The sequence below is a fragment of the Tenrec ecaudatus genome, chromosome 5 (assembly GCF_050624435.1).
Source record: "Tenrec ecaudatus isolate mTenEca1 chromosome 5, mTenEca1.hap1, whole genome shotgun sequence".
NCBI lineage: Eukaryota > Metazoa > Chordata > Mammalia > Afrosoricida > Tenrecidae > Tenrec > Tenrec ecaudatus.
Window position 1 is genome coordinate 156,191,305 of NC_134534.1, and position 19,017 is coordinate 156,210,321.

The following is a 19,017-nucleotide window of genomic DNA, read 5'->3' on the forward strand; positions in this document are numbered from 1 at the left end:
AAAGCCAGGACAGTCCTTAGAAGCAAGGATTGGGAGACTTCGTTCCACACACTTCGAACATGTTATCAGGAGCCAGCAGGCCGTGGAGAAAGACATCAAGCTTGGTTCAGTGCAGGAGCACTGAAAATGAAGAAGACCTCAATGAAATGGATGGACACAGTGGCTGCAACGTCGGGCTCAAACACAGCCGCCATTGTGCGCGTGGCATGGGACAGGACCATCTTTCATTTTGTTGTGCATATGATTGCTATGCATTCGAACCAATTCGGCAACACCTAGCGGCAACAACCTACAGACAACTGATTCTGACACAGTGATGACATACATTAAATCTCTTCAACAAATGGTGCTGGCAACGCTGGGTTTTCATTTGCAGATGGATGAAACTGGACTGGTACCTCACGCCATATAAAAAAGGAACTCAAGATGGATTAAAGATCAAAGAGCAAATTCTAGAACAGTATAGATCATCAATGAAAAAATAGAAACAATCGTATTGTTATTGTCAGGTGCCATTGAGTTAGGTCTGACCCACAATGACCGTGTGCACAACAGAACACAGCTCCACCCATTCCCACACCATCCTCACATGGTTCCTCCGCCTGTGCCTATTGTTGACGTCACCGTGTCAACCCATGTTGTTGAGGACCTTCCTCCTTTCCACTCCCCTCTACTTTACCGAGGCCTTCTCTCTCCTGACAACATGTCCAAAACATGTAAAACAAAGTCATGGCAGGGCTTCTTCCAAGACAGGTGTTTGTCTTTTTGACAGTCCATAGTACTTTCAATGTTCTTCACGAGCTTAAGGGGCCTACTACATGACATCAAACATAATGAGACACACAGAGGGAAAATAACAGAATAGAGGACTCCTTAACATAAGAGACTGATGTATTTAAAAAATATTTCACCAAAGGAATAAAAGGGGAACACATAGACTAGCAGCGGGGGAGAGGGAGGAGGATTCACAACGACATATCAGACAAGAGACTCGTCTCTAAACTCTATGGATAACTTTAACAATAAACAGACGAAAAATCCAATTTTTAAATGGGGAGAGGTCATGGGTAACCAAAGAAGACATTCAGGTATAACAAACATAAAAGAAGACATGCTTTCAGTAACTAGCCAAATCTAAATAATGATGAAATGCCACCTTACCCTGACATTGATTACTGCCTGGATTCACTTTGACTCAGAGACCCTGTAGGACAGAGCAGCATTGTCCCTGTGGGTGTCCAGGACTGCAAATCTCTACAAGAAACCCACTATGCCACCAGGGCTGACAGTCACGCTAGCGGCCATCAAGCTCAGAGCAACAAAACCCACATGGAAGAAGCGCACCAGCCTGTGCGATCACGAGGTGTCTATGGGATCAGGTATCAGGCATCAATGAACAAAAATTCCTATCATTTTGAATGAGGGGGAATAAAGAGTGGGGTCCCAAATTCCATCTGTAGGCAACTGGACATCCCCTTAACAGAAGGGTCGTCGGGAGGAGATGAGCCAGTCAGGGTGCAGTGTAGCAATAATGAAACGTACAACTTTCCTCTAGTTCTTAAATGCTTCCTCCTCCCCTCCCCCCCCTCACCCACACTATGATCATGATCACAATTCTACCTTACGAATCCGGCTAGGCCAGAGGATGTACACTAGAACGGATAGGAACTGGAAACACAGGGAATCCAGGACAGATGATCCCTTCAGGACCAGTGCTGAGAGTGGAGATACCGGGAAAGTAGAAGGAAGGTGGGGTGAAAGGGGGAACCGATTACAAGGATCTACATATAACCTCCTCCATGGAGGATGAACAGAAAAGAGGGTGAAGGAAGACATAGGACAGTGTAAGATATGACAAAATAATAATAATTTATAAATTATCAAGGGTTCATGAGGGAGGAGGGAGCAGGGAGGGGGGAAAATGAGGAGCTGATATCAAGGGCTCAAGTAGAAAGTAAATGTTTTGGGAATGATGAGGGCAACAAATGTACAAATGTGCTTGACATACAATGGATGGACTGTGATGAGTTGTACGAGCCCCCAGTAAAATGATTTGTATAAAATGAAACAAACAGGAAGTAACAAATACTCACAGGCTTCAGGTGAGGCTCCTGTGGGGCACGGGTGTGCAACTGCTAGAATCAGCAGAGTAAAAGTTAAAACAAGCTGTATGAAAGCCAGGGTTTGAGGTAGGCCTAAGTTCCGGTTTCAGGTTCCTGGTCACTGATGCAACATATCACCTGATCCAACCTAACCAATGGGACACATCTCCTGATGATGCCTTAGCCAATAGAGTTCGAGTGACAGCCCACCAGTGACCGACCAATCAGGAAAACACACGCGAACCTACTCACCAATCACCTCTGGACAATGCTGGTGCCAAAAGTTTTCTCCAATAAGTTTAAGGAACAGCAACCCTGCACTGCCCCCTTGTTCCTGGCCCTTTAAAAGCTGGGAACAAAGCGCTCGGGGCTGATTCCCTTTGGACACTGTATCCCCGCTATGGCGGCCATCGGAGGGAGGAAGCTCTAGCTCGAGCTAGCTAATAAACTCCTTTTGCCGTTTTTTGCAAAAACAAAAAACAACTGGTCGTAATTATTCTGTGCGCCCAAGGTGAGCTCGCCTTCCTTCCCCGAATCCAACACTGTCAAGTAGCACAACCATGAAGGAAAGCGGTCTGGCGCTTCCTCAGACAATTGGGAAGACCCAGCAATCCTGCACTTGGAACAATCCCTCCAGAAACAAACAACACCGCCCAAGCAGAAATATGCTCCCCCGCGCTCACTGAAGCCCTCTTCACAATCAGGAAGCAACTTCAATGCCCACTGGTGTAAGGTTGGATAAATCAACTTTGGTACAAACACAGAATGGAATACTCTACATTGCTACAGTATAATGAGGAAACCATGAAACACCAAGACATGGCTGGATTTGGAGGATATTATGCTGAGTGCAGTTAATCAGTAACATGTATACCTATGATATAAATAGAGCCACGAGTGTGGTGGCACATACAGAATCAAAATTAGGAAAACTTCTTAGACATACCCAAACACCTGAGGGATAAGTCTCTGGGCCTGAGGGCTCAGGACCTCCGTCTCCTTCTCAGGGGACAACATCTTCCACAGATGATATTGTACACGCACTTTGATGAGAACCACCTGAAGTCTTTAGACTAAAGCTGTCATCAGTCATGGAAGATAAAACTTTTTGACGCGACCCTTTAATACAGTTCCTCATGTTGTGGTGACCCCCCAACCATGAAACTATTTTCGTTGCTACTTCATAACTGTAATTTGCTACTCTTAAAGGGTGGTTCGACACCCCCCTCCAGGGGTCACGACCCACAGGTTGAGAACCACTGATTGAGAGTGAAGCCAATCAAGGACACGTGGAAACAATCAAATACCAGTCTTCGCAACACTGAGACCAGAAGAACTAGATAATGCCTGATTTTAGCTACCAACTGCTCGGGACGCTATCCCATTAGAAGGTCCCGGATAGACGGCGGTGAAATAGTGGGGTTGGGGGGGGCACGGACTTAAAATCACTCACCAAAATAAAACACGAAGCTTATTAGCGAAGAGGGTGTTGAAACACACACACCCCGGCCCCCACTTTTCTCATCTAGAAATGAACTCAATTCTTGTAGCTGCTACCGGTACCGGTCAAACAACAGGTCTACACGGAGAACAAGCGCACTAGAGCATATTCTAAGCAAACGCCTTAGAATACCCAACCACTTGACATCCAAAGGGCAGCATTTCCCCGTGGACAGAACCGGAAGGGCTGGGAAAGCCCGAGGAACGGAGGAGGAAGTGGGGTAGACGGATTACATTATGCGGACTGCGATTGAGGCCCGGGGAAACAATGTATATGAACTGCTGAATTGAAACTTACTTGCTCTGTGAACCTTCGCCAATTTTCAAAGGTGTTTATGATTTCGTGGCCGTACTCTTCGACTTGCCCTCGAAGCCACCATTCTATCCCGTGGCAAAGCCTTCTCTCTCCCTTAGCGTCCTGGTACTCCTGTTGTCTTGGGGGGCTTGCTGTTGTTATCCGGGCAGCTAGAGACAGGACAGGCGGGCTGGCCCTCCTCTGCCTGCACACGCCCCTAGAGGGGGGTGGGAAGGAATCAGGTGAACATCAGCCGCTCATGAAGACCCCCGAACTGGGCATGCTCCAATTCAGGCCCCCGTGCCAGGTGCCCGGTACACCTGGGCGGCTCAAATTAGACCCAGGTGAGCTTAATTCAACCAATGGGGTCAACCGATACCTTCGACCACGACTCCCCAGCCAGAGGTTTGCAGTACCCTGGTGGCGGGAAGGCCGTTCTTTTTGGCCTGCGTCCCTGAAATAGCTTGTTGTTCCTCTTTGAGACTGTAAAGCTGGAACTTCCCCCATCCTTTATAAAAACCCACTGGCATTCCAAACCAGGCTGGGGCGTGAATTCGTTCTCGGCGAAGCTGAGTTATTCCCCACTCGAGAGACCTCACAGGGATGGCGCTGAGAGCGGTTTCACTAGCCATTCCACGGGCGCTCGGGGACCGGTGGCGGACAGGTTGGGGTGGAGCTTTGAGATGAAGGGAAGCCAGGAAGAAAGGTCTGGTCACCTACTTCTGAAAATTGGCTAAAGCATCGCAAAGGAATGCTGTCCGGGCGAGCGCGAGAAGTGAGCGCCTCGCTGGGAGGGCACTGACCCCAGCCTGACATTGAACGTGCAGGTGGGGCCCGAGCAAGGGCTCTTTCCCTGCAGCAGCTCAGCTCACCGTGTCAGAGGGGAGGGGGCGGCCCACGACGCTCAGCGACGAGCAGGGGCATAACCCAGGAACTCCCTTCCTGGCAGAGATTGGCTGGTAAATTTCTAAAGACCAGGTCCTGAAGTGAGTGAACTTGGACGGATCTGTTGGCGTGTTGCTGTGGCGTGAATGGTGCACGAGGGCTAGTTTCGAGCTGTTGCCTCGATGTCACGGTGACTCGCGGTCACTCCAGCGTGCGTGCACGCAAGCCGGCTCCAGCCCTGCCTGCCCCGGGTTCTTCCACCCGCAGCCTCCGAGACTGAGCAGCCGTGGGCAACCCCAGCTGCTGGGTACCGTGTCCCACTGGGGTGCATCCCCGCCCGCTCTTTGTCCTGAAGGAGAAGAGAGAGCGGGTGGGGGCGGGGTGTGCGGGGGCAGATCAAGAACAAGATCATCTGTTATTTTCTCTGCTTCGTGCACAGTGACTGCTCATTTAGATCTATGTATTGACAGAGTAACAGAAAGATGATTTTCCCCCCTTCCAGAAGGCATCACATATGGGCGGGCAGTCTGTCTACAGAAAACAGCTTTCTCCCCCAGATAGTATGGCAACACGCGCACACACACACACACACACACACACACACACACAGGCGTATGTAACATAGAAGGACGCTCAGTCCGCATCACTCGGAAGGACACCTCTTCGCCATTGTCCTTTTGGGGACATTTAATTCGTTAGATGTTGTATCATAAAAGATGATATCACATTTATTGAAGGAAATCATCAGAAACAGACGAGCCTCTCGGGGCTCCAGAACAAAACTCAGACGGCTGTTTTTGATGAATTCACTCTGTTTTGCTAAGTATTCTGAGGCAAAGGTTAATGCATGAGACCCAGGTAAGCCCGAGGGCTTTTCCCCACAGCTTTAAAATAGGTTGTTGATAGGCATATTTCAAAGCAAACAACACCACTGCCCTGACAGACCAATTATATTACCTTACAATGCCTACAGGCACATAAATTATACACTAACATATTTTAGCCTACTCCTCAAGTAAGCCAAACGTGCAGCCTTATGAAACAATCATTCTGTGTAACGATAGCTTGCCCTGCCCCCTAGTGAGCCTGGCAGGAAATGACTTATGGCTGGGCGCGAAGAGCCTGTCAGCCGAAAGCCCAATCCGTCAAGAGGGAGGAGTAACCGCAGACCCAAAGCAGAGGAACTCAGACATCAGACGGGGAGCAGCACAAAACGAATGGGACAAACAACAAGTCTGTCTTAATCAGAATTAAAGAGGAGACAGGAGTGGTTGGAAATGACAGGTATTTAAGGCACCTTCAAGAAAACCCCAGCAGGTTAAAGAGAAGACACAAGAAACCTGACAGTGATGCAGCTGTGGGGAGGAGGAAACGTATTACTCAGCAAGTGAAAGCTCCCCTCTTAGAAGCAGGGACTGTTTCCAAGCGATAGGATGGCATTCAATTGGGAAGAGATTAACAAAAAGGAAATGAAATAGGCGAAGGCATTCATCTAGCTATAAAATCAGATAAAGAGAAGTTTCAAGGACCCAGCAGTCATTCTGTTTATTTGCGGTATTTTTAAACTACAAGTAAAGGGTTTTCATTTCTGTTTTCCGTGGGCTCTTTCTCTGGCAGCGAACAGCTTGTCTGTAAGCAAATGTCACACAGGGCAGGGATGAGATCAGAAACCCAATAATGTGCCCCGGGAAGAATCAGAAAATTATGAACCTCCCAAACAAGCAGATCAGCTTCTCAGTCCTCCGAAATTACTAAATATGGTAGCAAATGTTTAAACAAAGAATTATAAAACACCACCACTCCCAATACCTTATACAGCCCATTCTCCATCTAATTTGCCCCTTTTATGATGGTAACTAGCTCATTAATTGCTAAAACACTGAGTGGAAATTACAGGTCCATTCTTTATAATAATATTGTAGGCCATTCCTTCATTATCATAAGAAATACACTCCCTTGAAAACTGACGTCAATGAAGAAAGAGCAAACAGCATAAGCATTCTTGCATAGATAATCCGCCGTTGGAGAGATGCCTGACATCCTCATGCATTACAAATTTCTTAGAACAGAAACCATGTTTTATGATTCTGACAATCATAACAAGATTTTAGGAAGTCTAAAAATCTTATTATACAGATTTGGAAACTGAGATTCACACCATGATTTGTTGCTGCTAGACAATTTAAGTTTGATTCGAGAAGGGGGAAAAAGATAATATCAACTAGAAATACATTTTAAGAAACTAATGAGAGATTGAATAATATATTAACCCAAAATATAAAAATCTCTGCTGAAAAGTTAATTCCAACTCTTGCTGTATATGGAGCAGAACTGCCCCATAAGGCTTTCCAGGGGCTTGGTTCCATTGATTTGGACCTTTCCGATGTAAATCCCCAGGCCTTTCTTCCATGATACCTCGAGTGGCTTTGAGCTACCAATCTTTCAGTTAATCCTGGCACAGTTAATACTGTGCTCCAACGCATTTATAACAAGACGCTTGCTACAGATGTTAACATGTTATAAACACACAAAAGAGTTTAGAATTTCATTCATGGTTTAAAACACTATGCAATCTTCTCAGAGATATTGTCATTTCCAGTCCAGACTAGTGCAATAGAGCTAGAATCACAAATCCAGAGTCATTGTTTCCCAGTGTATAATATTGTTCACACTGTCCCCTGGTGGTTAAGCATTGAGCTGATAGCAAAAAGGTTGGTAATTCAAACCCACCAACCTATGTTTTCCTAAAGACTGGCATTTTGGGGAATTGTGTAGAGCAGTTCTACTCTGTCATGTAGGGTTGTTGTGAGTCAGAATCGACTTGATGCCAGTGGGCTTGGGGGTAAGAGTGAAATTGCATGATGAAAAACTTTGGGAAATTGTGAGAATTATAAAAATGTGATACAGAGACACCAAGGGAGAAGATGTGCTTGGGGAGATGGCACTGAGAGACTTGCTCGATGCTGGGTTGCCATAAATCTTCAATTGGTAAAAATCCCGAATATTTGCAAAGCACGAATAAGTGAAGCAAAATAAAGAGAGCTAGACCTGTACAATTAATTTAGTTCAAATTGTAGCCACAGCGTGGAAATTATTTTTCCTTGAAAGGGTAACCTCAAATTCCCACCACCTGAGGTAGTTTCCCAAAGACGTCCACATCCAATCCCTGGATAGGCTAGGCCAGGCCACCTGGCTAATGGGATCGGGCAGATGTATTTAAAGTGGTCCTTAAGGAAGAAGAGGGTGCAGAAGGAAGCTCGGAAGGTGAGAGAAGAAAGACATGAGAAGTAGAACCTTGCTGGCTTTGAAAGGGACCCTCTAGCCAAACAATGTGGGCAGCCTGGAAGGTGGCCAAGGCCTGAAAATGGATTCTCTTTGACAGAAAAGAACCCAGTCCAGGACTGAACCATGAGATGATAAATGTGTGTTCTTTTAAACCACTAAAAAGAAAAAAAAATCGTCATTTATTCTGATTCCTTGCGACCCCCAATGTTACAGAGTAGAACTGCTTGGTGGGGTTTTATTCACTGAACCCTCATGGAAACAGATGGACTGATCTTTCCTCCGAGGACTTGGTGAGTGGGTCTGCACTGTCAACCTATAGGGGAGAAGCTGAGCACAAACCATTGTGCCCTGCGAATGTTGTGTGGTAATTGGCTACAGCACGAATTTAAAAAACAAAAATAACTAAACTAACACATCAGCTTTCACTGAATGGTTTTTAAAAATAACTCAAACCAAATTCACTGTCGTTGAGTCAATTCTGATTCACAGTAACCCAATAGTACAAGGCAGGACTACTGCATGGGTTTCTGAGACTAACTTTGTACGGGAGTAGAAAGACTCGTCTTTCTCCTGCACAGTGACTGGTTTCAAACTCCTCACCTTGCAGTTAGCAGCCCAAGACAGCCACTACGCCACTGGGGCTCCTCCTCACTAAATTATACATGTCCGTTTGTCAAATATACCTTTCGGCACTACCTAACAGGAAGGTAGAGACCACTCAATATAAAGAAACTATGAGAACACTGGCTTTTAAACTATTAGTAATCTGTATGTTCTTAAATGAGAAACTTGTAAAATATTTCATTTTGATGTCATATGTTCAGCGCATTGAAGAACAAGGGTGGTAGAATGTCTCATAGTCTTTCTTGAACGAAATTCCTATTTGTGCTTCATGGGGTTAAGCATCACTTGACCATCTTCCACTAAAGTTAAGGTGGTAAAACATTAAGAGTTAATCTGCAATCATGTGAGATTACTAGAGAAGGGAACAGAAAGGGGGGAAAAAAGAATAGATCGCGCAAGAGAAAAAATGAAGAGTGAAAACAGAAAATGGAATCACGTTTCGTAAAGGAAGAGAATATGGGGCAAAGTTCATTCACTGGCTTCTAAACAAAAGGTCGGAGGTTTGAGTCTACCCATAGACTCCCCAAAAGAACAGCGTCACAATCGACTTCTGAACATCCAGCCTTTGAAATCCAGCCCATGGACACAGTTCTGCCCTCACACAGGGAGTGATCCTAAGCCAGAGTCCACCTTGCGGCGGGGTGGGGGGTGTGTGGGGGGCACTTGATTACTCAATAATTGGAGGCACCAGCAGTGAGAGAAAGATAGTAGTAAAGCAGGTACAACAAGAAGCCTTTTCTTTAGAGAGCAGATGACAATGTGGGGCATAAAAAGGACTTATTCTGAGAGAATAGTCTAATCTTGCAACCAAAACTGAGTTCGACAGAACAGACTGTTGCAGTCAGCATCATAGTGTGTGTTTTACGAGCTGGAGGAGGACTTTGTGGGTTATTGCCGGACATGTGGGTTAATTAATGTTGGATTTGTGGGCTTGGGCAGCACTGGGTTGGGATGTTTTCTTGATGTGCACTTACCCTTTATATAAAACTCTCTCCTATACATATGAGTTTCTGTGGATTTGTTTCTCTAAAGTACCCAGACTAATACATTGAGCAATTTCTCTCTGGCGGGGTAGTAGCTGTAAATGTACTGAGTTTCTGCTTCAGAAGTACATCAGGATAAGCTACCATACCCAGTGATTTCTTCCCCAGGTCAGTTTATAGTCTGGTTTGGGATGTTGTCTGACTGGCATTCCTGAAGATTCCGTCAGCACCCAGGATCCTTTTTCTTTTGAAACCATTTTAGGAGGATGTAATCTAGATATCATACCAATCAATATTTCAGTCATATCAAGAAGTGTTGTATAATCACTACTGCAATCAGTTTCAGAACATTTTCTTCTTTTTTGTATCCTTAGTCTTCAACTCATTTTTTTGGTCTAAATCAGCAGATACAGTTTTTTATAGCTTTCAGCTGTGATTAATACATCCAAATACATAATGCACAATCAATGACTTTAGAATTAACACCTGATTACATCCTAAATGCTATTTATATACTCTCTTAAAAGTTATATTCACATGAACACAGGAACACACACAAATACACACATGGAAAAACATGCATATATGCACAATACACACCTTCCCCTGGAAGATGTTTATGATTGTGTGTGTGAAGCTCTCACAATCTAGTGAATAATCTATGAAATGAAGAGCAGAGGAGGAATTCAGACCATCCCTATGGCCTCCTCATATGACAGTATGGACATGTTTTGCATGTAGCTCCAATAGGGCAGTGAAGGTCATATTTAATAGCTGGAGATGTGGCTCACAACAAGTTATACACGCTTCTTCTATGACCACTACCCTATTCATGAGCTTCTCTTCTGATTTTTAACAAGACTATGATTCAAATGAGTACTTAAATGAAGAGCCCAAGGATGAAAAATATTTCATCGTGAAGATGGTGTCAGAGTGGGTAAGGTTTTGTTACGTTAATAACTCCATGAGTAATCACAGTTTCCCAACTTGTAATTCAGCAAGCCTCCTGTTGGACCAGTTCAACCTAGACCCAGCTTTCACTTTTGTCTAAAACTGAGAACAAATACATGAGAGATGTGTTATAAACTAAAATAGGGGTCATTTTCTTAAAGCTAAGTCTAATTGATTTTCTTTTTTTTTTCTCAAACCATTTTGTTGGGGCTCATGCAACTCTTATCACAATCCATACATACATCCATTGTGTCAAGCACATTTGTACATTCGCTGACCTCATCATTCTCAAAACATTTGCTCTCCACTTATCAGCTCCTCATTTTTCCCCTCCCTCCATACTCCCCCTCCCTCATGAGCCCTTGATAATTTATAAATTATTATTATTTTGTCATATCTTGCACTATCCAACGTCTCCCTTCACCCACTTTTCTGTTGTCCATCCCCCAAGGAGGAGCTGATATGTAGATCCTTGTAATCAGTTCCCCCTTTTCACCCCACCTCCCTCCATCCTCCTGGTATCTCCACTCTCAGCACTGGTCCTGAAGGGATCATCTGTCCTGGATTCCCTGTGTTTCCAATTCCTATCTGTACTAGTGTACATTCTCTGGTCTAGCCGGATTTGTAAAATAGAAATGGAATCATGATTGGAGGGGAGGGGAGAGGAAGCATTTAAGAACTAGAGGAAAGTTGTATGTTTCATCATTGCTACACTGCACCCTGACTAGGTGTCATTCTTTCAAGCCTCTGACAAAACGGACGGGTAGTATTATTGAAAATAACACACATAGCTTTGTTCTTTGATAGTAATGGTGACTTGTTGGATGGAACGCCAAAATAGACATGACTTATAAAATAATGTCAATGCTTCTCTGCCTATACTCTCCCTCACGAAGCTTCTGAGCATATAACCACACTCTAGAAATAACCTCCAGGCTTTGCCCTGCAGGGAGATGCTCAAAACGCCATGATTGTTTTCCCGCAGCCATCCTGGCCAAGCCCGCCTCTCCCAGGGATTCTTAACCTAAAAAGATGAAAGCACAAAACAGGAGAAGGTCCATAGACGTCCTCTCTCTGGGTCTTGGACTTTCTGAACAATTGAACATTGTTTTAAGGTCCCCTGACACACACGAATCGCTCTCCTAATCCTTTCCGTGGAGGCTCTTCTTGAGAATCTGCCGCTGAGTCCGCTCTTGTCAACCTGGCCTTCATCAGCTGCCCTGCAGGATCATAAGGTATATGGGTTTCAGGAAGTTCTACACTGGTGTACAGTTCTACAGTCCCAACAGCAATTGTGTGGGCATCTGATCCTTCCACATCCTCTTTGGTATTTATGATTTTTCTGTTCTATTGAATTGTGCTAAAAGTATTGGTGTGAGAGGGTATCTCATTGTTGTTTTAATTTGTATGTCGCTTATTGCTCATGAACGCAAACATTCCTTCATATGGTTGTTGACCACCTGGATATTGTCTTTGGTAAACTGTCTATTCTTGTCTCGTGCCCATTGTTTGCTTGAGCTATTTGTGGTTTTCTTGTTGAGGTGTTGTAGTTTTCTATAGATTTTGTAGATTAGCCCTTTTTCTGATACATTATTATTAAATTTGTTTCCCCAATCTGTGGGTTCTCTTTTAACTCTTTCTTTTTCTCTCTCTCTCTCTTTTAACTCTTTCGATACAGTCTTTTGATGTTCATAAATGTTGTATTTTTAGCAGGTCCTAGTTCTTTATCTTCTATAGTGTGGATATTTTTCATTATGTTTAGTAGCATGTTTAAACCTTGTATTAGGGCCTTTAAAATGTCCTCTTTTTGTTGATGGTTTTCCTGATTGTGTCATCTATAATTAGGCCTTTGACCTATCTTAAGTTCATTTGTGTACACAGTGTGATGTATGGGTCCTGCTTCACTGTTTGCAGGTGAAGATCAGTTTTTCTAGAACCATTCATTGAAAAGGCTATCTTTTCCCCCACTTAATGTGTTTTAGTCCTTTACAGATTAGATATGTGGCTGTATTTCTGGATTCTCAATTCTAATCTATTTAGTCCTTGTATCTATTGTTGTACCAGGACCAGGCTGTGTTGATTACCATGGAAAGGGCAATGTCGTGCTCTGTTATATATAAGTCGGAGCTGACTTGGGATCTATTTTCCACTTTCCTGTAACTATCCATCTTTAAACTGCCTGTGGTAGTACATAATCTGGTGTCAATTTAAGACTATTAAGAGTGAAGGGGTGGAGTTTAGCCTGTCAATCAGGTCACAGCTTGATGACCTCATTTGGAGGCACTGCGGAGATAAATAGCTCACTGGAGGCCAGACCCACACTCTTTGACATTCTTGATGACAAGCCACATGGAGTTAGGCTAATGGAGCCACACTGATGGAACCAGAGTCCTGGGACTGGATGAGCCACGTGGAGACCCACACCAGTGCTGAGATGCTTCAATACCTCATTTGGAGGCACTGCGGAGATAAATAGCTCACTGGAGGCCAGACCCACACTCTCTGACATTCTTGATGACAAGCCACATGGAGTTAGGCTAATGGAGCCACACTGATGGAACCAGAGTCCTGGGACTGGATGAGCCACGTGGAGACCCACACCAGTGCTGAGATGCTTCAATACCACTCGATCCACAAGACTTCTCAGCCACTGGCCTGTGATCATTCTGCATTCGACATCATTGCATGTGTTGTGTGAGCCTGAAGAGGAATTTGCAGACTCGTATCAGATATATGGGCTAATATCAGACTTAAGGACTTGATCTGGACTGGGCTGGGATGTTTTCTTAATATCCAATTATTCTTTATATGAAGTTCTTTCTTATACATATATTAGTGTCTATGAATTTGTTTCTCTAGTCAACCCGGACTAACACACTGCTTTTTAAAATAACCCAGGTAGGTGGAGGGAAGGTGAGGGATAAAGGGGGAACAGATTAAAATGATCTACATATAACCTCCTCCAAAGGGATGGACAGCGGAGAAGTAGGTGAAGAGAGACGTCGGACAGTGTAAGATATGACAAAATAATAATACTTTATAAATTACCAAGGGTTTATGGGGGAGGGGAAGGAGGTGGGAGGAGGAAAATGAGGAGCTGTTTCAAAGGGCTCAAGTAGAAAGCAAATGTTTTGAGAATGATGAGGGAAACAAATGTACAAAGGTGCTTGACACAGTGGATAGATGGATGGATTGTGATGAGTTGTACGAGTTCCCAATAAAATGATTTTTAAAAAATAAAATAACCCGGGTGTTTTCAGTGCCCACCTTCCCACAGCTTTTCTTTCAATCGTTCACAAGAACCTTTGGAAAATTAAACATGAAACTCCCTGTACCCATCTCAGTTTGCCACTCCATTAAGAACTAGGTCCACTTCTACTTTATATGGACCAGCATATTTATCCTTTGGTGCAACATACATGCTTGCTTCTGATGGATCAGCCATTCATCTCTGTCCCAGGCCGGCATTCCCCGAAATGTGATGTTGGACTTGACTATATGATGACTCTCCAATAATTGTTTTTTTAATAACCCATTCTCTCTACTATTCTAACTTATTATTCAAAAGCCTTGATTCTTTTTTACAAATAAGCAATGATCAACAATGCCAACAACAATGGTGTGATATAAGAGAAGTTAAGGAACTTCTAACAAGTCCCTTTATGCTGAAAGCCAGCCCTCACAGTATGCGTTCTCTAAAAGAAAATAAATCTTTCAAAATTTTGCTTACTCAAATCCAGACGGTAAAAAGCAACTGTTAAAATGTATGGTAGTCAACTTACTGATACATCTCTAATGTGATATCTAACTTCTAACACTCTGCCAAAGGAGTTTGCTATAGCATAATACATAAGAGGGGAGAGATAGAGAGAGGCATGTGCAAGTGAACCAGAGAGTAGGAGGCAAGGGGTGCCACAGTTGAGTGTGTGTATGTGTGCATGTGTGTGCACGTGTGTGTGCATGCATGCATGGAATGGGGGAGGAGGCCAGGGGACTGCTGGGAACCTGGGGGAGACTTTGAGAGAAAGAGGCGATGAAAAGGGAGACAAAGAAACCATTTAGCTGAGTATTGAACCTACCCTGCTGGCATTGCCAATGATCTTTAAATCCCACCACACGAAAAATAAAATGAAAAACGAAAATAATTTTTTTAAGATCCCACCACAGGAGCCCTAGTGGCATCGTGTTGGGCTGCTAACTACAAGGTCAGCAGTTTGAAACAGCAGTGAGGTTTTCTCCTCCCATAAAGCAGTGGTTCTCAACTTTCCTAATGCCATGACCCTTTAATACAGTTACTCAGGTTGTTCTGACCCCTCCAAACATAAAATTATTTGTGTTGCTACTTCATAACTGTCATTTTGCTACTGTTATGAATCAGATTACCTCTATGAAAAGTCGTTCGACCCCCAAAGGGGTCGTGACCCACAGGTTGAGAACCACTGGCATAAAGTGAGTCTCCAAAACCCACAGGGGCAGTTCTACACTGTCCTACAGGGTCACAAAGAGTCGGAATCAACTTGATGGTAATAAGTTAGAATTTTTCCTCAGTACAAAATACCCACTGCCATTGGTCTGTTCTGGTTCATCATGACCCCTCATAGGATTTCTGGGACTATAAATCTTGATGGGCGCCAGCAGGCTCACCTTTCTCTTGCTATAAGGCTGATAGTTTTGAAATGCCGACCTTACAGTTAGTAGCTCAACGCTTATGCCCTAGTGCCACCAGAGCTCCGTCTCCTCAGCACGGGGCTTCCTGAAACCAGGTAAAATCGCTCTCCCATCAGTCAGGATCGATGGTCTTAAAATGGCAGAAATTGTGGAAGATACTCCCCCTTCCCTTAGCTCTCCTTCCACAAAGAGAGTCTGAGAAGCCACTCAATCTAACAATAGATCCGTTTTCCTGCCTCGCACTGATTTGCAGAAAAGTCTAATGTGGAGATTAAAACTGGACACTGCTGAGTGAAGCAATTTCCACCCTATGGTATTTAAAAACACCGATAACTGCCATAGTAACGCACTCCCAGCATTTCAGCTTCCTTCATCTGTGGTCTTTACAACTGTTTATTGTGGCCAAAACGTTACAGGGGTATTTAAAATGTTAAGATGATGTTAGCTTTCTGAAACGAGGCAGCAATGTGGCTAGGCCACTTCGTGGAGATTTAATGCTTCTAAATTTAAACGTATAATGATCTGAGAGATGCTACTGACAATTTGGAAGGTCAAAACTTGTTCATTGCTCTTGGGCACAGCAGTCCCTGTGTCACAAGCATTCAATTCAGGTACAACCCATCATGGGAATAAACCACTGTAAAGCTTTTTATATTAAAAACTTGAACTACATGTACTGGTTATAAGTGGGTGATATTCCGAGACATGTGCCAAAACATTATTGTTGGTGTAATATTATGCTAAAGCTGTTTGATTGTAACTGCAAGTGTTTCCTTAATACCTTTATGCGTAGGGAGGTATACTGTGCACTACAGATTAAGACAAACATTTAACATTAGACAGAGCCATGCCTACCTGCTCCAATTTACATAAGTATTCAACCTAAAGGCAGACTTAGGCATGAAACCTGTTCATTATCCAGGGACTTCTTGTACTAAAAAGAAAGAATTCAAGATCTACAAAAATTGATTGATGAGCTAGTCCCTAAGAGCAAGCAGAAAACAAAAATAAAGTAGGATGTATTGACCACTTTTCAGACCAGTTCCTTCCTCAACAAGTCAGAACAAAGTCGGGGGGGATTGGCGGGGGGAGAAAACAGCAGGGGGCAGTTCTGAGGGGAATAAACAGTTCACATCTTGTAAGATGATGACGTGAGGGAGGAGGGGGACAGAAAGAGATAATCCGTGGAAACTTACCTTTTTTAACATCGTTTTCATTTTGTACATCTCTTTTATTTTTATTAAATAGTTTTATTGGGTGCTCTTACATCTCTTGTCACAATCCATACAGTCCTCCTTTGTGTCAAGCACATTTACACATATGCCACCATCAACATTTTCAAAGCATTCTCTTCCCACTTGAGCCCCTGATATCAGCTCCCCATTTCTTCCCCCTTCCTCCCGAGCCCATCCTCCCTCCATGAACTCTTGATAAATTATAGATTATTTTTTCCATATCTTACATCATCCTCCATGCCCCTCACCCACTTTTCCATTATTTGTCCCCCTGGGAGGGGTTCTAGGTTGATCCTTGTGATTGATTCCCCCTTTCTCTCCCTCCCCTCCCCTAATCCTCCTGGTATCTCTACTCTCCGTGTTGGCTCCGAGGGCTTTATCTATCCTGGATTCCCTGTGTTGCGGGCTCTTATCTGTAGCAGTGTGCATGCTCTGGTCTAATCCGATTTGTAAGGTAGAACTGAGGTCATAATAGTGGAGGGAAGGAAGCACCAAAGAACTAGAGGAAAGTTGTGTGTTTCGTCGATGCTATACTGCACCCGGGCTGACTCATCTCTTTCCTGTGACCCCTCTGTAAGGGGATGTCCAATTGTCTACAGATGGGCATTGGGTCTCCACTCCATGACCCCCACCTCCTTCACCTTGGGTATGGTTTTATTCTGGGTCTTAGATGCCTGATACCTGATCCCATCGATACCTCATGGTCGCACAGGCTAATGTGCTTCTTCCATGTTGGCTTTGCTGCTTCTGAGCTAGAAGGTCTCTTGTTCATCTTCAAGCCCTTAAGACCCCATATGCTATAGCTTTTGATAGCCAGGCACCATTAGCTTTCTTCACCACATTTGCTTATGCACCCATTTTGTCTTCAACGATCCTGTGGGAAGGTGAGCATCACAGAATGCTGAGTCGTTAGAACAAAGTGTTCTTGTGTTAAGGGAGTACTTGAGTTGAGGACCAATATCCATCTGTATCCTTAATTCTTAACATATAGATATGATTGCACAGTTCTATTCCCCTCTCATTTTATATATATATGCCTGTATTTTATATATAGATATGTATTTTATACACATATGTATATGTATTATATATATGTATTTTATATTATATATGCCTGTTATATATATAGATATATATGCCTGTATTTAGGCCTCTATAAAAGTCCTTTGCCTCCTGGTTCTTTCCTCTATTTCCTTTTTACTTCCTTCTTGTCCCATCATCATGTTCAGCCTTCATTCAGGTTTAGTAATTCCTCACTGCTACATTGCCCTGCATTGAGTACACTAGGCATCCTACGACCTTCCTTCCATTGATTTTAGTTCACTTATTGTTCCCTTGTCTCTGGTTTGGTCCCCCACCACCACCACCCTTCCTTTCTCCCACATCCCCCCCCCCAGAAACCATTGGTCCCATTCTTTTCATATCTGAATTATTTATCTTATCTTCTCTACATAGATATGCAGATACATTAGTAAGTGCAAAAAACAGCCAAATAAAACAACAAAGGAAGTCAAAACCAACAAAACAATAACAACAACAGCAGAAAGCAAGAACAAAATAACAATAACAAAAAGAAAGTCACTGACAAAAATAGAAAGACCTATCAATAGTTCAAGGTCTGTTTGTTGGCCTTTACAGGTGTTTTCCAGTTGAGTCTGATGGGGTGCCATGCTCTGTCTCAAAAGTCCATTTTTGTTGTTCCCTGGGGATTTCATCACTCTGCTCCCCTGCTGCTCTGCTGCATGTCCTCAGTGCCTCGCCCCAGCATGATGGGGCAGACTGTGCACTATTCCTGCATTGTGTCTTCAGGGCTGTCCCCACAGTGCCATGGTTCAGGAAGGGGGAAACAAATTTTATGAGATGCATAAAGCCAGCAAACACAGTCATTATAGAACATGTTATCAAATAGAACTCGACTGTCTTAATGACACTTTATTATCATACGTTTTTTCAGTGTTATAAAGGAGTCCTGGTAGCCATGTGGTTTAGGCAATGGGCTGCTAACTGCAAGGTCAGCAGTTCAAACCCATCGCTGCTCCTTGAAGAAAGATGAAGCTCTCTGCTCCCATAAAGATCACACATAAGGTCTCGGTGAGCTGGAGCTGATTCAGTGGCAACTAGCAGCAACAATGGCCTTCTGTCTCTAGGTATTTCCTTCCTTCAAAGTGTATGTGTGTGTGTGTGTGTGTGTGTGTGTATATATATATATATGTTTTCAAAGTATATTTTCTCTGATATTAATATAGTTGTTCCTGCTCTTTTTTTCCCTCCTGGTATGTGTCTCTCTAACCTTTTACTTTCAACCTACCTAGGAGCCATGTTGGCACAGTGAGCTACTAACCACAAGGTTAGCAGTTGGAACCCACCAGTAATCTTTGGGAGAAAGATGAGACTGTCGACCCCTGTAAGAATTTATAGTCTCAGAAACCCATAGGGGACACTTCTACTCTATCCTTTAGGGTCATTGTGAGTTAGAATCCACTCAATGG